Raw genomic sequence first — 14,945 nt, 5'->3', positions numbered from 1 at the left:
TCATCAGTTTTGTTAAGGTAAATACAAAGAATGCTAATTGGGTGGTGAAAGATGGGAGGAGAGCTAAAGTGTGAAATCAAAGGATATTGTCTGAGGTTGTATCAAGAAATACAGGTGAAAATGTATTATTTAGAATTTAAAAGGCAAACAATGTAGAAACTAAAAAATAGTGATGAAACTATATTGGGAAAAGGTGTGGGATAGTAACCTATATTTGCATTTCCCATGGTAGATGTATAAACATTTAACAATATGGTGGTAATCACTGGCAAAAGAACAACCAGAAAGAGCTTAAAATATTTAAAGTTATTCTTTATGAGGGGCTATAATGGAAGTAGAGAAAATTAGTGCAGGAGACTGTGGCTTTTCATTTTAAGTCATTCTATACTATTTTTTAAAACCATGCATATGCTTTACTTTGATTAAAAATTTAAAATATTATGGGAATTCCCTGGTGGTCCAGTGGTGAGGACTCGGCACTTTCACTGCCAAGGGCCCGGGTTCAATCCCTGGTCAGGGAACTAAGATCCCACGAGCCCTGCCATATGGCAAAAAAATAAATAAATAAAAAATAAAATAAGTAAATATTGTATAATTAAATAAATATAATAAAAAAATAAATAAGGGGCAGAGAGAGCTCTTCTTACAGGAAAATTAATGACCAGATTAAGAAGACTGTCTACTTTCCTTTCAAGCTCCTTCATGCCCTTGCACAAATCTTCCTTATATTTCAGGCCTCTTCCAGATGAGATATTCTTAACACTTCCAAGATAGTACTTTTAGTAGGAGGCAGGGAGATTGTTTGCAAATTTATCTCTGACATACAAAGAACATAACTGTTTGGTTTCATGTTAAGTGTAACAGAAGATATTAAGTGTAACATTCTATGAAAATATCAGAATGTAAAAAAACATGGGATATTGTAGAAGTAGCTAGAGGAGCCTAACCTAACTGAATATTGTCATTTCAATTTTCAAAATAGAGCTGCAATTAGGATACAATTCAGTCTTTATGTCTACATAATAATAACTGACATTTATTATATACTCATATCAAGTACTTTGTATCCATTATGTTTATTCATTACAATTCCGTGGGCTTAGTATTTTTAATGCCAATTTACAGTTGAAGAAGTGAGGCTCAGAGAAGTTAGATAACTGGCCCAAGGTCTCACAGTCAAAAAATGGGGAGTTAAGGATGTGAATCCAGGGTATTCCCTGGTGGTCCAATGGTTAGGACTCTGAACTTCCACTGCAGGGGGCATGGATTCAGTCACTGGGGGTAACTAAGATCCCACATGCTGTGGGGAGGATGGGGGGTATAGGATGTGAACCCAGCTCACCTGACTCTCCAGTCTATGCTATGCTGCCTGTCTACCTACCTACCTACCTACCTATCTACCTATTTGCCATTAGCAATATAAGTGTAATCCTTGGATTCTTGGAAGCAAGTACCTGCTATTTTTCTGAGTATTTATTTAGTTCTCATGTTTGTATATTTCTTTCAACAAATTATATGAGCATCAATTTAACACTGTTTTGTGTTAGGTACCATCTAATGGTTAAGAGCTCTGTCTCTGTAATCAAACTCCTCTATTTGAATCTTGGCTCCAGCATAGACCAGTCGTCAGCATCATACGATGCTGAGCAGTAAGTTCACCGCTCTGGGCTTCAATTTCCTCACCTGTAAAATGGTCATAATAGTCCATATCTCAGAGGTTTTCCCGGGAGATGGAATGAGATAATCCACACAAAGCGCTAAGAACAATGCCTGACACTATAACCTCCTGATCTTCCCAAGGAAGTTTAGATTTTACTTACCCCATTTCCATCAGTTGGAAGACTTAAAAAGAATTTTATGATAATGAAGAGCTTAACAATTTTATTTCAGATTTATGATACGTATTTAGTATTTTGTTGTGTTCGTTTTGTATTTTTCATGTAAGAGCACTTATAATAAAGGACCCATTATAGGAATCACTAAAAAACTGCCACTTCTCCTATGGTTCCAAGTAGTCAAATAGACATTAGGTATCCTGTATTTTTTTTTTTTTTTTTTTGGCTGCGTTGGGTCTTTGTTGCTGCACACGGGCTTTCTCTAGTTGCAGCCAGCGGGGCTACTCTCTGTTGTGGTGCGTGGGCTTCTCATTGCGGTGGCTTCTCTTGTTGCAGAGCATGGGCTCTGGGCTTGCTGGCTTCAGTAGTTGTGGCACATGGGCTCAGTAGTTGTGGCACATGGGCTTAGTTGCTCCGCAGCATGAGGGATTTTCCCTGACCCGGGCTCAAACCCATGTCCCCTGCAGTGGCAGGCAGATTCTTAACCGCTGCGCCACCAGGGAAGTCCGTAGCCTGCATATTCATTCATTCATTTACTAATTCACTTATTCTCTGAGCCTTGTGCCAGGTATGCTGATGGAAATAAGGTGAAGACATACCAGCGTTCTACCTCTGTCAACAAAAGGGCAGGCAAAATATGGTGCCCAAATTGGTATTTAATCTTCTGTCTTGTGTGAATATGGCTGTGGTAGGAATTAAGATAATGATGTCTGGAATTCTGAATGTGCCTCTGTTAAGTCACTTGTAATCTGTTAACATTTAGCAATTAAATGGTTGTGAACTAGTGCAGCAGAATGGTGCCAAAAATCCTGTCAATGAATAGGAGGATCTTAAGCAGCTTATTGAAATTAAAAAAAAAAAAGTTAAAGTTTCAAAAATGGTATTCAGCTTTTATTCTGTGATGAGGAGAAAAATGCCCGTGCTTTAATTGCAAACATGATTTCCTGAAGCATTCCAAGTTTTCCTTGGAGACTTTCAGGGCCAGAGATTGACTATCCCTATGCCTGCTTGGAAAGAAAAGGGCTTGATAAAAGTGCTATGTCTGCTGGCACAGTTTAATCACTTAATACCTTGTTCCAATTGAAAACATAACCCAACCCCATTCAGATGATGGAGCACCTACACTTGATCTGTCTGTGGCTTGTGCAGTCACTGATATTTCCAAGGGAAGTGTTGTAATGGTTGACATAGAAATTAATTTCATAGACTTGGGGCCAAACTGAAAAAAAAAAAAATTTGTTGGTGTAATTTGCTGCTGATGAGCCCTGAAAATGTTGCTCAGACTAAATAAGCTCATGTCAGTCTGGAAAAATGGTCCTAAATGTGGACTGGATATTGGGAATAGAGGAGGGATGGGGGGAGAGGAGGAAAAGAACTGAGAAAAAATTCTTTATTGTTGGACAAAAAGAAATTTCAAGGACAGGCTCAGAGACCACATTCTCTGCATAGTTTCTAATTCTCATAATTGCTGAAATAAACTAGCTGTCTTCCAGAGAAAGTTGTAAAATTATCAAAGGTATTAATTCACTAACTTCAATAGCTGGAGGAAAAATTTAAGCTCTTTTTAGGGGCATACAATTCTTATAGATAACACCATTCCTGAGATCTTCATTTCCACAACTAGATCAGGTGCTATTGTAGAAGTTCACATAACATTTGGTGCCCTTAAATTACTTTAAGAACCAACCCTTTCGTACATGCAAAGGAAGGCATATGCAAGGATTGCTGGGGTGGTTGTTGTGTTTTTGTTCATAAATACTTCCAGTATAGATCACTTGTTCTTAAACTTTTTAGAATCATGAATCACTTTGGGGATTTAGTGAAAGTTATGACCTCATTTACAGAAGTGTAGATATATGCATAAAGATACAAAATTCTTTATGATCCTTCCTGTACATTCATGGACCCTTAGACTGTTAGGGGTGATGGATCAGGTTAGAAAGTTCTCTTAGACAGTTAAAACATAGAGTATTACATAGAGTAGCAGTTTAAATATAGACTATTTGTATAAAATAGGAAAATATTTATTTTGATATTAATATTGTCCTATAATTTTATATAACTGCAAAATATATTGAAGTAAAATATTTCATAAACTCTACAGTTTTTGAACTGTAGATTATTTAGTTCAATCTCCCAAAATTAACAAAGCCAAGACCCAGTAAGGACAAAAGACTTCATCAAGTTCACCCAGCTAGTTTATAGCAGAGAAAATGCTATATTATATTTTATGCATATAAGTGTATGTGTGTACTAAACTTTCAAACTGGTATATGAAAAGAGTAGATTTAAAGGACAAATTTAACTTTTTAAAGGGTACCATTACTTGTCAATAATATCTATTCTGATTTCTACCCTAACATATTAGGGCATTAGGTAGCAAAAGGAAGAATTAAATGAAGAAATGCTTGTAACTATATTTATCAAATCAGAAAACCTCATTAGCATAAATATTCTTAATATCTGTATATTTTAAAATGTCACCTATTTCTAATTCAATTATGTAGAAATAGAGTATATTTATTTTTTCAAAGAAATTTTCATGAAGCTTTAAATTCAAGGAAAAAATTTCATCATTACTTTCCAGAGAAGATTATTTGAAAATAGAAATAATTTCTGAATTATTAAATTGATCAATTTGCTAAAAATCAAATGGTTTCAGTTCATGAAACAGATACCAACAAGCAGAACAAATAGGAAATAAATTAGGTGCTGTTATGAAGGATTTTAATATTGCAGTAGTTTCATAGCTGTGTATGAGAACCTTCTGTGAAGAATCGCCCGCGGGTGGAGAGGGGCCCTAGCGTCTGCCTCTGCTTTTGTGGTAGTTGGTCTGTGGCTCACACTCTGACAAACCCAGACATTGATCCTCAGCTTGTCCTGTTAAGGCATCGCTGCCTCCTCTGGAACTTCTATTGTTTTGGAAAACAGTGGCACCTCTGAGACAAGAACCGTCCGCATTTCACTCATGTTCTACCCTTAGAAGTTTTGGAAAGGGAATGTTGTTTTGACCTTAAGCTCCTTCCAGAAGACTGGGTTCTGAAGGGTGTTACTACCACGTGATTAATTCCCACTCTGGAGGCCTTCAGCCCTCTGGAGACAGCTGTTGTACGCTCGTGAGTGCAGGGGCGACCTCCTGCCACTCTGGGCCCAGAGCTAGGCTCAGGGTGCTACTCCTCTCCGCCCCCCACACCCTGCCAGGGCTTTCAGGGTTCAGGTCCTAGACGTTTGGCTTTGAGCACAACTCGCTGCAGAGAACTAGGGCCCGCGTGGCCAAAGGTATAAAAAACTGCGGACCCGTTGCCTGCAGGAAGCACGGGGACTGGCCCTTCGCTTCCTGGAAGTTCTGACAGCTTCGCTTCGGTCCGTTTCCTGACCCGCTCTCTCTGGCTCTCTAAAGCTCTCTGGGGAGAGCTGGGGAGGATAAAACTGCCTCTCAAATCGAAGTGCTGGGAGGGCCAGGTTCGGCGGGGGTGGGGAAGAGGCGCGAGAGTCAGCCACTCCCGCACCTGCCCCTGGTCCGGGACCCCCTCCTCCCGCGCAGGCCCGGTGGGAAAGCGGGAAATGCGTGGGAAGTGGCACACCCTAGTTCTGCATTCTTGTGTCTGCTAGAGGACATTGCTTTGCGGTCTATCTTTTGTTTTGATTTACTTTTTTGATTTCTACTTTTCCCGTTCTGTTTGGAAACATGTACCTGTTTTATTTACCTTCTTTATCCCAACACACCCTCTTTGCCCTTTTTCTGCACCCCTAACGCCCAAGATGTACGCGTGTGTCAGCATCTATCCTGATTTGCCTCGAGTGACCAGAGCGCACCGTCTCCGTCGGCCAGCCCTTGACCCCCGGGAGCCCTGGGGTCATATAGCTCGATTCCAGGAGTGGGGTCCCTCCGCTCTGGGCATTACTTCTGGGATTTTTCCGCTCACCACGGATTGGAAGTCAGAGAGCAACCACTACCAAGGGCGCCACAATAGCAAGGAGCCCGGGGAAAGTCTGGGCCAAGACCCAACCAGATCCTCTCTTTTGGTCTCAGAAAGACTTTTTAGGAACCCTAGTCCCTTTTCTTCATCGGAGCTTTACATTTCGCTTCTGTTATGAATTTCCAAAAGGAAGGCAGGCGCTGGGGGAGGGACCATGGAAGAAAAAAGAGCGAACAGGAGACACTGGAATTATATATTTATTTCATATAAAGAAATGATACATATGTAATTTTAGATTTTCTTACGAATTAGAGTGCTGAGGCTATAGAAAACCTATTTTTAACACCCCTTTCTCTCATAACGGCCTTGATTGCTTAAATTGCTTCTAATTGGGTGGCACACGTTACTGGAGATGAAGGACGCATAACAAGCAGCCCTCATTCTTTCGCAGATTTAGATAATGTCTCTGGATGAATATCTTTTCCAATCAGGGTAAAACTAGAAAACTCTTAAACTGCCCACAGTTTTCCTAAGGGGTTTGTGCAATAGGGGAGAAATGTCCTGACCATCTCATGATCATGCAAATAGATGGCATTTTACAGAATACACAGCATAATAATGCAGTGCCAACGTTTTCCTCCGGGTTTGGCATGGCACAAAGGGTAAGCATACTTATCAGAAACAAAACAAAACAAAAAGAGCAAAACTCAGCCTTCTCCTTCTCTTATTTAGCATTTGTAAAAATTTTCAGCAAACTTCTTTAAAACAAAAGTACACCTTAGTTTCTCCCTCCCTCCGCCTTCCCCTTGCCAAAGCCCTGGGTGGCCCTGAGTGCCCCTGGCTCGGCGTGCCAGCCGTGACAGCAGCGAGCAAAGGTCATTACTGCGCAGGCAGGCGCGTTTCAGCTTTTTGGGAGAGTCAGCGACTGGCAGATACCCAGGGCAAGGAATTCTTGGACCACTCAGAGGTGTATCCCCAGCTTGAGTCCGCTGAGGGCTTAGGGTCCGAGGTGAAGCCTGGTTTGTCTAAGGTGCTCTCTGGCCACTGGTGGGTAGGGCGCCTCAAAGGTGAACAGACGTCTGAAGATGGTGAAGTTGAAATATGGTCAACCGAACAAATCTGACATGGAGACATACATCTCATTATCTCGCCAAACTGCACTTTCACTTTTTGCATTACCCCCATACAAACAAAATACATAAAAAAGTTATTTGAGGCCAGAGGAAATGTGCCCAGAGGAAGTGGTCCTTTCGCTGTCAACTTTAAAGGCACCGGATTTTCCTTGCAATTCTTTGTTTTTACGAAAAGAAAACCCCAGAATGGCGCGGAGAAGCTCCCTTAGGGCACTTTAAATTGTGTCACAGCAGGGTCCTGGATGAAGCCGGAACACTCCAGAGTAAGGGTACTTGTGGGTCCTTCAAAGGCAAGTCTACGCAGGTCACCTGCCTGGAGGGTAGGGCGTGAGCAGCGTCCCTGCCCCAGCGGGTCGCCTGCTCCTTTCCCGCTGAGCTCACACACAACTTTTCTTTTCCCTTTATGCATCAAAGTGAGAACACCTGGATTTTGGTTTAATCTAAGGTTTATGCTGCATTAAAGGCCCACTACTATACAACTTTACATTCTGCATTGGCCCTCAGAGTGAGTTTATCAGCCCCATGAAGAAAGATTTGGGCAGTAAGAAATTCTCAACGGTGGCATTCCAGTTTGGTTCCTGCAAGAGGCATGTGCCTAAACCCTGGCCTTGGTTGGGTCACCAAATACTGTTGAAACTCCCTGGCTGTCTTTAGAAGGTTCTGGATTATACAAGTTGCCCCTCTACTAACCAGTTCCTCGATGGGTTTGAGGTACAGTGTAGAGGAAAACTTCCCAGATTGGAGGCACTGGCAACTCTAAAGGGTCAGGAAAATCCCTCCTATTTAGGAGTTGTCTTTTGGCGGCAGTTTAAAAACTGAGAGGCAACATCAAAACTTGTCCTTTAGAAAGGGTAGCTCTGGTGGTTCGAACCTGATCTTTTGGCAGGCAAAGGAGCAATTTCCTGGAAACGAAATTGGCATTCATAGAGGGTCAGGTAAAGCCCAGCACCCCTGGCTACATTTTGGACCCCAGAAGGGCACTTCCCCGTCTCCAGCCTGTTTAGAAAGAGAAAGGAAAAGGAAGAGAGAGAGAGGGGAGAGCGCAAGAGAGAAAGGGAGAAGAGGGGATATTTAGCAAGTTAAGAGGTTAAATATTTGAACAGATTTGTAAATATATAGACAGCTCTTGTTATTTGGAATGTGTAATAATGCCTTTTGTGGTGCTGTCTGGCTGGGAGGCTGCGGAGAGGACAGCTCCCTAGCACTCTCCTCCCAGGGAAATCAACGGCAGAGCTCAGGAGCTCGCAAAACAAAAACAGGGGCTATCCTCCTTTGCGGAAGGGGGATTCTCCTATTCTGTCTTAAAAATAAGAAGGAAAGGAGAATAAAGGAAAAGCAGAATAAATGAAAATGTTTGATTTTTCTTAGGTATGATTTTTCAGGAGCATCCCAGAAAGCCATCTCAGGCTGAAGTAATTTCAAAGTATTGTTTAACCCGATGACATGCTCTAGCTCTGTTATCTATTGTGCATCCACTATTTCTTTGAACCCAACTCTCGTCTGACAAGCGTGTATGTGTGTGTGTGTGTATTTAGAAAACCTGGGTTCACTAATGGTGCTTCTGTGGCTGAGCAGGGTGGGTTTCTTACGTTTTTCTCGCGTTAGTGTTTTCTGGAAAACTGTACTGAGCGCTGTTGATGGCATCTGTCTTCTGCTTGTGCCCGTGGGCGGAGGACACAGGCTGTGGGTGTGTCCCGCCCACAGTTGCGCGGGCGTGTGCGTGCGCGCGCGCGTGTGTACACGCATTCTCTGGTGTGTGCCTCAAATGGAGCCTTTTTTTGTTGTTGCCTGTGTCTGCGTCCTGTGTATATTAGTATTATGCAAATAGAATCATTCCGCTTGAGTATTTTTTGGAGGGGGAGGGGATGAGCCATTTAAATTCTCATATTTTGTCGGCAGCCTTTCCACTGCATGTGAATTCACTTGGATGCCTTTTCTGAGGTCCGTGTCTGTGTGTGTGTGTGTGTGTGTGTGGTGTGCTGGTCAGTGGGTGTATGGGAGAGTGTGTACAACCTGTGAGCACCTTGTGAGTGATGTGTGTTCTCTCCTGTATGTCTCTGCCCCCCTCCATGTTTTGTGTTCTGAGGGTGATTATGTGCATATTTACATACGTGTGCCTATTCCCCTGCCTACATGAATTGTCTGTCTCTATAATCCACCCGTTTCATATATATTCTCTTATCTTTTGGCGAAGTGCCTTTTTTATTCCTTGAGGAATATTTATTGCTGTGATAGTCTGAAATGAAAAGTGGTCTCCCATGAAGGGGATGGAAGAGAAAGGAGTTTTCATCTTTCTTAATAGACGGGGCAGAGCCAGTTGACTGGATCACAGGATTTCTCTGCACTTTCTGCGTGTCTGTGTGTGTGGGGGGTGGGGACACGGATGGGCGGAGGGCTTGTGGGGAGGAGAGAAAAGGAGCCTTTAACTAGAACAAAGATGGGACATCTCGCCCCCTCGCGGCCAGGCTTCATATTGCGCAGACCTGGCCCTCTCCGGCTTTTCTGTAGCCAAATGAATCCTGTAATTTGTCCGTTAAACCATTCAGGAGCCGCCTCTCAGGCCCAACCTCCAGCCCACAGCCAATCACCAGGCTCCATGCAAATCACCTCTTCCGTTCTCCAAACCTGAGTCCGCCTCAGCCGCTACTCTTGCCGCCCCGCCCCCGCCTCATTCTTCCCCTCTCCACCCCCTCCCTCCTCCGCTCCCGCCCGCCCCCGAGCAGCTGCCGGGGAAGAGGGCAGTGCTGGGTGCCTCATGCATATGCAGATGATCTTCCTCCTCCCTCCATCTTCTCCTGCCCCCCAACGCCCTCCTCCCCCAACTCAGTCCCGTCCCCACCTCCCGCCCGCCCCTCCTCTGGTTTCCCTGCCGTGTCCCAGCGCCTAGACGGGCGGTTCTCAGAGCTCTGGTCCCGGGCAGCTGTTTCCCAGAAGGAGGCCTACGAGGGAAAGGGAGGAAAGCACTACCCTTGAAATCCTCTCGAAGGTCAAGTTTGAGACTTGCTGAGCCGGGGCGGGACGAAAGGCGTTGAAAATGCCTCTGCAGGGTCTGCAGGAAGGTTCTGCACGCAGACTGATTTTGAAATGCCTTTCTCCTCCTAAGCACCAGATTAATTTCTGTGAAACACACAATGTACTGGTTATATCCAAAGGCAGAATGATAGATGATTCTGTAAGTCCAGAGCTACAGTGCGTATTTGTCTTGTGCATCAAGGCTACACAGCTCCTTAAACCGCAAAGAATTGGAGGTGAGATCAAACAGCGTTAGAGCTGCTTAGTGGAATCAGGGAGAGTGAGAAGCGGGCGCGTGGAGGAGAGGGCTTGGGGGCGCAAGGCCTGCTGAGGTGTGCCATTTAAAGTCAGCGCCTCCAGTGGCACAGCTGAGCGCTTAGAGCGCAAACAAGACCCATGAAAAGAAAAACCAAATCTTCGAAGAAAAAACAAGACCTGGGAGTAGTAGGTTGTTACTGTTTACTTACATCCAGACTCTGATTTACCGGTCTTTTACAGCCAGCCAGCCAGCCACCGGTAAAGGGTATTCAGGCTTTGAATACTGCTCTGAACTGACCTTGAGGCACATTGAAGGGAAAAGTGTCACTGGAGGAAATGCGGTTCATGTAGTGCTTTGAGATCCTCTAATGCGAAAGCAGGATAATTGTGAAGTGACTTTGTTTCATAGATGTCTACTTCGACACGAATTTCTAGTGAAAACTGAGTCACTTCCCCCTCAAATCTAACACTGTGGAGAGGTAAGTACAGAGCACAAGATGAAATAATATCTTGTCAGCATTTATTCATTGAACACATTTTTACGGAGTGCTTATTCCATGCCAGGTACACAGCATCGTCTTACATGCAAAGCACATTATGTGCACCGTGATTCTCAGGTGTACTGGAAGTTAGGGAGAGGAACAGGAATTCTGGAAGTTTTCTGTCCTAGAGTTGCTCATGATCTTGCAGGGAGAAGAGATATAACAGATAGATGTGGTACAGTGTAACATGGACTGTGGAAACAACATAAATATCTGTCTGGACTACAATGAATTAATATACTGGCATATTCCTACAATGAAATACTCTACAACAGTTAAAAATGAACGGATTGTTTTGAAAGCAATGTTGGATGAAAAAAACAAATTGCAAATGAAATGTGATATTAATGTAATGTTAATCTCTTTTAAAAAGCTCTGCAAACACAAAAGTTGTTGGTACATAGCTACATCGTAAAAGTATAAAAACATGTCAGGGAAGGATGCATGCCAATTTCGGGATGGAGGTTACCCCTGGGGGGAGAGGGATCCTTTAACCATAGGGGTTTTTGCTCTATGAGTAATGTTTATTTCCCTTAAAAAAAAAAAAAAAAGAAGAATTAGAAGGATGAGGGGACATAGAGAAATATGGGAAGGCTTTTCAACAGGACTATTCAAAAGACAATTCTCTCTGAATACATGAAAAGTACTGAAGCTTTTACACATTTTATATAATTTAAAAAATTTTAATTTTTATACAATTTTTAAAGGTTACTTTCCATTTACAGTTATTACAAAATATTGGCTATATTCCCCATGTTGTACAATAGACATCCTTGAGCCTATCTTACACTCAATAGTTTTTACCTCCCACTCCCCCGTCCCTATATTGTCCCCCTTCTATGGTAACTACTAGTTTTTTCTCTTTATCTGTGAGTCTGCTTTTTCGTTATATTCACTAGTTGGTTATATTTTTTTAGATTCCACATATGTGATGTCATACAGTATTTGTCGTCCTCTGTCTGACTTATTTCATTTAGCATAGTGCCCTCCAAGTCCATCCATGTTGCTGCAAATGGCAAAATTTTGTACTTTTTGATGGCTAAGTAGTATTCCATTGTATACATATACCACATCTTCTCAATCCACTCATCTGTTGATGGACACTTAGGTTGTTTCCATATCTTGGCTATTGTAAATAATGCTGCTCTGAACGTTGGGATGCATGTATCTTTTTGAATTAGTGTTTTTTGTTTTTGTTTTTTTATTTCAGATCTATACCCAGGTGTGGAATTGCTGGGTCATATGGTAGTTCTATTTTTAGTTTTTTGAGAAACCTCCATAATGTTTTCCATAGTGGCTGTACCAATTTACATTCCCATCAACAGTGTACAAGGGTTCCATTTTCTCCCCATCCTTGCCAACATTTGTTACTTCTGTTCTTTTTGATGATAGCCACTGATGATAGACAGGCATGAGGTGATATCTCATGGTGTTGTTTTTTTGTTTTTGTTTTTTTTTTTTTGCGGTACACGGGCCTCTCACCGTTGTGGCCTCTCCCGCCGCAGAGCACAGGCTCCGGACGTGCAGGCTCAGCGGCCATGGCTCACGGGCCCAGCCACTCCGCGGCCTGTGGGGTCTTCCCAGACCAGGGCTCGAACCCGAGTCCCCTGCATCGGCAGGTGGACTCTCAACCACTGCGCCACCAGGGAAGCCCTGTTTTTGTTTTTTTTTTAATTTTGGTCCCTGATGAAGTTTTAACTCCCAGACTTTAAAAAAAATAATTAATTAATTAATTAGTTTGTTTATTTATTTTTGGCTGTATTTGGTCTTTGTTGCTGTGCACAGGCTTTCTCTAGTTGCAGTGAACAGGGACTACTCTTTGTTGTGGTGTGTGGGCTTCTCACTGTGGTGGCTTCTCTTGTTGCAGAGCATGGGCTCTAGGTGCATGGGCATCAGTAGTTGTGGCACACGGGCTTAGTTGCGCCGCGGCATGTGGGATCTTCCTGGACCAGGGCTCGAACCTGTGTCCCCTGCATTGGCAGGTGGATTCTTAACCACTGTGCCACCAGTGAAGTCCCTCTCATGGTGGTTTTGATTTGCATTCCTTGATAATTAGTGATGTTGAGCATCTTTTCATGTGCCTGTTGATCATCTGCATTTCCTCTTTGGAAAAATGTCTCTATTCAATTCTTCTGCCCATTTTTGAATTGGGTTGTTTGGTTTTTTGATGTTGAGTTGTATGACCTGTTTATATATGTTGGATATTAATCCCTTATTGGTCATATCATTTGCAAATGTTGTCTCCCATTCAGTAGGTTGTCTTATCGTTTTGTTAACGGTTTCCTTTGCTGTGCAAAAGCTTTTAAGTTTATTAGGTCCTGTTCGTTTATTTTTGCTTTTATTTTGTTTAGTTTAGGAGACAGATCCAAAAAAATATTGCTGTGATTGTCAAAGGGTGTTCTGCCTATGTTTTCCTCTAGGAGTTTTATAGTATCTGGTCTTACATTTAGGTCTTTAATGCATTTTGAGTGTGTTTTTGTATATGATATTAGAGAATATTCTAATTTCATTCTTTTACATGTACTTTAGCTGTCCAGTTTTCCCAGAACCACTTATTGAGCAGACTGCCTTTCCTCCGTTGTTTATTCTTCCTTCCTTTGTCATAGATTAATTGACCATAAGTGTGTGGGTGTATTTCTGGGCTTTTTATCCTGTTCCATTGATCTGTGTGTCTGTTTTTGTCACAGTACCATGCTGATTTGATTACTGTAGCTTTGTAGTATAGTCTGAAGTCAGGGAGTGTGATTCCTCCAGCTCTGTTCTTCTTTCTTATGATTGTTTTGGCTATTCAGGGTCTTTTGTGTTTCCTTATTTTCAATCACTACAAGAAAAAACTGCAAAGAACACGAACACGTGGAGGATAAACAATATGCTACTAAACAACCAATGGATCACTGAAGTAATCAAAGGGGAAATAAAAAAATACCTAGAGACAAATGATGACAAAAACACAATGATCCAAAACCTATGGGACACAGCAAAAGCAGTTCTAAGAGGGAAGTTTATAGTGATAAAAGCTTACCTCAGGACACAAGAAAAATATCAAATAAACAACCTAACCTCACACCTAAAGAACTAGAGAAGGAAGAACAAACAAAACCCAAAGTTAGAAGAAGGAAAGAAATCATAAAGATCAGAGCAGAAAAAATGAAATAGAGACTAAAAAAAAAAAAAAATCAATGAAACTAAAGGCTGGTTCTTTGAAAAGATAAACAAAATTGATAAACCATTAGCCAGACTCATCAAGGAAAAAAAGGGAGAGGACCCAAATCAATAAAATCAGAAATGAAAAAGAAGTTACAACTGACACCACGGAAATACAAAGGATCATAAGAGACTACTACAAACAACTATATGCCAATAAAATGGACAATCTGGAAGAAATGGACAAATCCTTAGAAAGGTACAATCTTCCAAGACTGAACCAGGAAGAAATAGAAAATATTTCTTCTATTTTCCTCTATTTTATTGCTTTTCTTCTATTTTATTACAGATCAATTACCAGTAATAAAATTGAATCAATAATTTTAAAACTCCCAATAAGCAAAAGTCCATGACCATATGGCTTCACGAGTGAATTCTATCAAACATTTAATGAAGAGTTAACACCTACCCTTCTCAAACTATCTCAAAAAAATTGCAGAGGAAGGAACACTTACAAACTCACTCTTTTTTTTCTTTAACTTCTAATTTTTTATTATTTTTTAACAACTTGATTCAAATATAATTGCTTTACAATGGTGTGTTAGTTTCTGCTTTATAACAAAGTGAATCAGCTATACACATACATATATCCTCATATCTCCTCCCGCTTGCATCCCTCCCACCCTCCCTACCCCACCCCTCTAGGTGGTCAAAAAGCACCGAGCTGATCTCCCTGTGCTATGTGGCTGCTTCCCACTAGCTATCTATTTTACATTTGGTAGTGTATATATATCCATGCCACGCTTTTACTTCGTTCCAGCTTACCCTTCCCCCTCCCTGTGTCCTCAAGACCATTCTCTATGTCTGCGTCTTTATTCCTGTCCTGCCCTAGGTTCTTCAGAACCTTTTTTTTTTTTTTAGATTCCATATATATGTGTTAGCATATGGTATTTGTTCTTCTCTTTCTGACTTACTTCACTCTGTATGACAGACTCTAGGTCCATCCACCTCACTACAAATAACTCAATTTCGTTTCTTTTTATGGCTGAGTAATATTCCATTGTATATATGTGCCACATCTTCTTTATCCATTCATCTGTG

General features: G+C 41.8%; 1 non-coding gene across 1 annotated transcript; it reads left to right on the top strand.

Annotated features, from left to right (window-relative positions):
* The first annotated feature begins 448 nt into the window (after nucleotides 1–448).
* TRNAE-UUC (transfer RNA glutamic acid (anticodon UUC)) lies at nucleotides 449–521 on the top strand. The gene has a single exon. It is a non-coding gene; the product is annotated as a tRNA-Glu (tRNA).
* Nucleotides 522–14,945: the final 14,424 nt, after the last annotated feature.

This window comes from Delphinapterus leucas, chromosome 3, assembly GCF_059928025.1.
Source record: "Delphinapterus leucas isolate spDelLeu-1000000601 "Yukka" chromosome 3, BTC_Dleu_Yukka2, whole genome shotgun sequence".
Classification (NCBI taxonomy): domain Eukaryota; kingdom Metazoa; phylum Chordata; class Mammalia; order Artiodactyla; family Monodontidae; genus Delphinapterus; species Delphinapterus leucas.
Note: the sequence above shows the minus strand (reverse complement) of the source record. Positions and strands in the feature narration are given on the sequence as shown.